Source organism: Zootoca vivipara, chromosome 12 (assembly GCF_965207765.1).
Source record: "Zootoca vivipara chromosome 12, rZooViv2.hap1.1, whole genome shotgun sequence".
NCBI classification, from domain to species: domain Eukaryota; kingdom Metazoa; phylum Chordata; class Lepidosauria; order Squamata; family Lacertidae; genus Zootoca; species Zootoca vivipara.
The window spans coordinates 53,438,565-53,444,596 of NC_142595.1; positions in this window are offsets into that span (position 1 = coordinate 53,438,565).

The following is a 6,032-nucleotide window of genomic DNA, read 5'->3' on the forward strand; positions in this document are numbered from 1 at the left end:
AATGGATGGAGTTGGTGTTGTACTCTCAGTAGTAGTGCTTGTAGTTTCAGAGGTCAACTCACTGGAGGATATGGACAATGTTGACTGAGAAGACACCTCTGTTGTGGATGATTGCTCAGTGGTGGAAGAACTAGACATCACTGTGTACTCAGATGAGGTTCCTTGTGGTGTAGTCTGCTTGAAGTGCTCAGTGGGTGTGTTTGTGCTTGAAGTTATTGTGGGTGCAGTTGTCTCAGAAGGCTCAGAACTGGAAGTAAAAGGAGTAATGGATGGAGTTGGTGTTGTACTCTCAGTAGTAGTGCTTGTAGTTTCAGAGGTCAACTCACTGGAGGATATGGACAATGTTGACTGAGAAGACACCTCTGTTGTGGATGATTGCTCAGTGGTGGAAGAACTAGACATCACTGTGTACTCAGATGAGGTTCCTTGTGGTGTAGTCTGCTTCACGTGCTCAGTGGGTGCCTTTGTGCTTAAAGATAGGAAGGGTGCAGTCGTCTCAGAAGGCTCAGAACTGGAAGTAAAAGGAGTCATGGATGGAGTTGGTGTTGTACTCTCAGTAGTAGTGTGTGTAGTTTCAGAGGTCAACTCGATGGAGGAGGCAGACATTGTTGACTGAGAAGACAGCTGTTTTGTGGAGGGTTGCTCAGTGGTGGAAGAAATAGACATAACTGTGTACTCAGATGAGGTTTCTTGTGGTGTAGTCTGCTTCATGTGCTCAGTGGGTGTGTTTGTGCTTGAAGTTAGTGTGGGTGCAGTTGTCTCAGAAGGCTCGGAACTGGAAGTAAAAGGAGTAATGGATGGAGTGGGTGTTGTACTCTCAGTAATAGTGCTTGTACCTTCAGAGGTCAACTCACTGGAGGAGGCAGACATTGTTGACTGAGAAGACACCTCTGTTGTGGATGATTGTTCAGTGGTGGAAGAACTAGACATCACTGTGTACTCAGATGAGGTTCCTTGTGGTGTAGTCTGCTTGAAGTGCTCAGTGGGTGTGTTTGTGCTTGAAGTTATTGTGGGTGCAGTTGTCTCAGAAGGCTCAGAACTGGAAGTAAAAGGAGTAATGGATGGAGTGGGTGTTGTACTCTCAGTAGTAGTGCTTGTAGTTTCAGAGGTCAACTCACTGGAGGATATGGACAATGTTGACTGAGAAGACACCTCTGTTGTGGATGATTGCTCAGTGGTGGAAGAACTAGACATCACTGTGTACTCAGATGAGGTTCCTTGTGGTGTAGTCTGCTTCACGTGCTCAGTGGGTGCCTTTGTGCTTAAAGATAGGAAGGGTGCAGTCGTCTCAGAAGGCTCAGAACTGGAAGTAAAAGGAGTCATGGATGGAGTTGGTGTTGTACTCTCAGTAGTAGTGTGTGTAGTTTCAGAGGTCAACTCGATGGAGGAGGCAGACATTGTTGACTGAGAAGACAGCTGTTTTGTGGAGGGTTGCTCAGTGGTGGAAGAAATAGACATAACTGTGTACTCAGATGAGGTTTCTTGTGGTGTAGTCTGCTTCATGTGCTCAGTGGGTGTGTTTGTGCTTGAAGTTAGTGTGGGTGCAGTTGTCTCAGAAGGCTCGGAACTGGAAGTAAAAGGGGTAATGGATGGAGTGGGTGTTGTACTCTCAGTAGTAGTGCTTGTACCTTCAGAGGTCAACTCACTGGAGGGGGCAGACATTGTTGACTGAGAAGACACCTCTGTTGTGGATGATTGTTCAGTGGTAGAAGAACTAGACATCACTGTGTACTCAGATGAGGTTCCTTGTGGTGTAGTCTGCTTGAAGTGCTCAGTGGGTGTGTTTGTGCTTGAAGTTAGTGTGGGTGCAATTGTCTCAGAAGGCTCAGAACTGGAAGTAAAAGGAGTAATGGATGGAGTAGGTGTTGGACTCTCAGTAGTAGTGTGTGTAGTTTCAGAGGTCAACTCGATGGAGGAGGCAGACATTGTTGACTGAGAAGACAGCTGTTTTGTGGAGGGTTGCTCAGTGGGGGAAGAAATAGACATAACTGTGTACTCAGATGAGGTTTCTTGTGGTGTAGTCTGCTTCACGTGCTCAGTGGGTGTGTTTGTGCTTGAAGTAAGTGTGGGTGCAGTTGTCTCAGAAGGCTCGGAACTGGAAGTAAAAGGAGTAATGGATGGAGTGGGTGTTGTACTCTCAGTAGTAGTGCTTGTACCTTCAGAGGTCAACTCACTGGAGGAGGCAGACATTGTTGACTGAGAAGACACCTCTGTTGTGGATGATTGTTCAGTGGTGGAAGAACTAGACATCACTGTGTACTCAGATGAGGTTCCTTGTGGTGTAGTCTGCTTGAAGTGCTCAGTGGGTGTGTTTGTGCTTGAAGTTAGTGTGGGTGCAGTTGTCTCAGAAGGCTCAGAACTGGAAGTAAAAGGAGTCACGGATGGAGTGGGTGTTGTACTCTCAGTAGTAGTGCTTGTAGTTTCAGAGGTCAACTCACTGGAGGATATGGACAATGTTGACTGAGAAGACACCTCTGTTGTGGATGGTTGTTTAGTGGTGGAAGAACTAGACATCACTGTGTACTCAGATGAGGTTTCTTGTGGTGTAGTCTGCTTGAAGTGCTCAGTGGGTGCATTTGTGCTTAAAGATAGGAAGGGTGCAGTCATCTCAGAAGGCTCAGAACTGGAAGTAAAAGGAGTCACGGATGGAGTTGGTGTTGTACTCTCAGTAGTAGTGCTTGTAGTTTCAGAGGTCAACTCACTGGAGGACATGGACAATGTTGACAGAGAAGACACCTCTGTTGTGGATGATTGTTCAGTGGTGGAAGAACTAAACATCACTGTGTACTCAGATGAGGTTCCTTGTGGTGTAGTCTGCTTCACGTGCTCAGTGGGTGTGTTTGTGCTTGAAGTTAGTGTGGGTGCAATTGTCTCAGAAGGCTCAGAACTGGAAGTAAAAGGAGTAATGGATGGAGTAGGTGTTGGACTCTCAGTAGTAGTGTGTGTAGTTTCAGAGGTCAACTCGATGGAGGAGGCAGACATTGTTGACTGAGAAGACAGCTGTTTTGTGGAGGGTTGCTCAGTGGTGGAAGAACTAGACATCACTGTGTACTCAGATGAGGTTCCTTGTGGTGTAGTCTGCTTGAAGTGCTCAGTGGGTGTGTTTGTGCTTGAAGTTATTGTGGGTGCAGTTGTCTCAGAAGGCTCAGAACTGGAAGTAAAAGGAGTAATGGATGGAGTGGGTGTTGTACTCTCAGTAGTAGTGCTTGTAGTTTCAGAGGTCAACTCACTGGAGGATATGGACAATGTTGACTGAGAAGACACCTCTGTTGTGGATGATTGCTCAGTGGTGGAAGAACTAGACATCACTGTGTACTCAGATGAGGTTCCTTGTGGTGTAGTCTGCTTCACGTGCTCAGTGGGTGCCTTTGTGCTTAAAGATAGGAAGGGTGCAGTCGTCTCAGAAGGCTCAGAACTGGAAGTAAAAGGAGTCATGGATGGAGTTGGTGTTGTACTCTCAGTAGTAGTGTGTGTAGTTTCAGAGGTCAACTCGATGGAGGAGGCAGACATTGTTGACTGAGAAGACAGCTGTTTTGTGGAGGGTTGCTCAGTGGTGGAAGAAATAGACATAACTGTGTACTCAGATGAGGTTTCTTGTGGTGTAGTCTGCTTCATGTGCTCAGTGGGTGTGTTTGTGCTTGAAGTTAGTGTGGGTGCAGTTGTCTCAGAAGGCTCGGAACTGGAAGTAAAAGGGGTAATGGATGGAGTGGGTGTTGTACTCTCAGTAGTAGTGCTTGTACCTTCAGAGGTCAACTCACTGGAGGAGGCAGACATTGTTGACTGAGAAGACACCTCTGTTGTGGATGATTGTTCAGTGGTAGAAGAACTAGACATCACTGTGTACTCAGATGAGGTTCCTTGTGGTGTAGTCTGCTTGAAGTGCTCAGTGGGTGTGTTTGTGCTTGAAGTTAGTGTGGGTGCAATTGTCTCAGAAGGCTCAGAACTGGAAGTAAAAGGAGTAATGGATGGAGTAGGTGTTGGACTCTCAGTAGTAGTGTGTGTAGTTTCAGAGGTCAACTCGATGGAGGAGGCAGACATTGTTGACTGAGAAGACAGCTGTTTTGTGGAGGGTTGCTCAGTGGGGGAAGAAATAGACATAACTGTGTACTCAGATGAGGTTTCTTGTGGTGTAGTCTGCTTCACGTGCTCAGTGGGTGTGTTTGTGCTTGAAGTAAGTGTGGGTGCAGTTGTCTCAGAAGGCTCGGAACTGGAAGTAAAAGGAGTAATGGATGGAGTGGGTGTTGTACTCTCAGTAGTAGTGCTTGTACCTTCAGAGGTCAACTCACTGGAGGAGGCAGACATTGTTGACTGAGAAGACACCTCTGTTGTGGATGATTGTTCAGTGGTGGAAGAACTAGACATCACTGTATACTCAGATGAGGTTCCTTGTGGTGTAGTCTGCTTGAAGTGCTCAGTGGGTGTGTTTGTGCTTGAAGTTAGTGTGGGTGCAGTTGTCTCAGAAGGCTCAGAACTGGAAGTAAAAGGAGTCACGGATGGAGTGGGTGTTGTACTCTCAGTAGTAGTGCTTGTAGTTTCAGAGGTCAACTCACTGGAGGATATGGACAATGTTGACTGAGAAGACACCTCTGTTGTGGATGGTTGTTTAGTGGTGGAAGAACTAGACATCACTGTGTACTCAGATGAGGTTTCTTGTGGTGTAGTCTGCTTGAAGTGCTCAGTGGGTGCATTTGTGCTTAAAGATAGGAAGGGTGCAGTCATCTCAGAAGGCTCAGAACTGGAAGTAAAAGGAGTCACGGATGGAGTTGGTGTTGTACTCTCAGTAGTAGTGCTTGTAGTTTCAGAGGTCAACTCACTGGAGGACATGGACAATGTTGACAGAGAAGACACCTCTGTTGTGGATGATTGTTCAGTGGTGGAAGAACTAAACATAACTGTGTACTCAGATGAGGTTTCTTGTGGTGTAGTCTGCTTCACGTGCTCAGTGGGTGTGTTTGTGCTTGAAGTTAGTGTGGGTGCAGTTGTCTCAGAAGGCTCGGAACTGGAAGTAAAAGGAGTAATGGATGGAATAGGTGTACTCTCAGTAGTAGTGTTTGTAGTTTCAGAGGTCAACTCGATGGAGGAGGCAGACATTGTTGACTGAGAAGACAGCTGTTTTGTGGAGGGTTGCTCAGTGGTGGAAGAACTAGACATCACTGTGTACTCAGATGAGGTTCCTTGTGGTGTAGTCTGCTTGAAGTGCTCAGTGGGTGTGTTTGTGCTTGAAGTTAGTGTGGGTGCAGTTGTCTCAGAAGGCTCAGAACTGGAAGTAAAAGGAGTAATGGATGGAGTGGGTGTTGTACTCTCAGTAGTAGTGCTTGTAGTTTCAGAGGTCAACTCACTGGAGGAGGCAGACAATGTTGACTGAAAAGACACCTCTGTTGTGGATGGTTGTTCAGTGGTGGAAGAACTAGACATCACTATGTACTCAGATGAGGTTCCTTGTGGTGTAGTCTGCTTGAAGTGCTCAGTGGGTGTGTTTGTGCTTGAAGTTAGTGTGGGTGCAGTCGTCTCAGAAGGCTCAGAACTGGAAGTAAAAGGAGTCACGGATGGAGTTGGTGTTGTACTCTCAGTAGTAGTGCTTGTAGTTTCAGAGGTCAACTCACTGGAGGATATGGACAATGTTGACTGAGAAAACACCTCTGTTGTGGATGATTGCTCAGTGGTGGAAGAACTAGACATCACTGTGTACTCAGATGAGGTTCCTTGTGGTGTAGTCTGCTTCAAGTGCTCAGTGGGTGTGTTTGTGCTTGAAGTTAGTGTGGGTGCAGTTGTCTCAGAAGGCTCGGAACTGGAAGTAAAAGGAGTAATGGATGGAATAGGTGTACTCTCAGTAGTAGTGCTTGTAGTTTCAGAGGTCAACTCGATGGAGGATATGGACAATGTTGACTGAGAAGACACCTCTGTTGTGGATGGTTGCTCAGTGGTGGAAGAAGTAGACATCACTGTGTACTCAGATGAGGTTCCTTGTGGTGTAGTCTGCTTGAAGTGCTCAGTGGGTGTGTTTGAAGTTAGTGTGGGTGCAATTGTCTCAG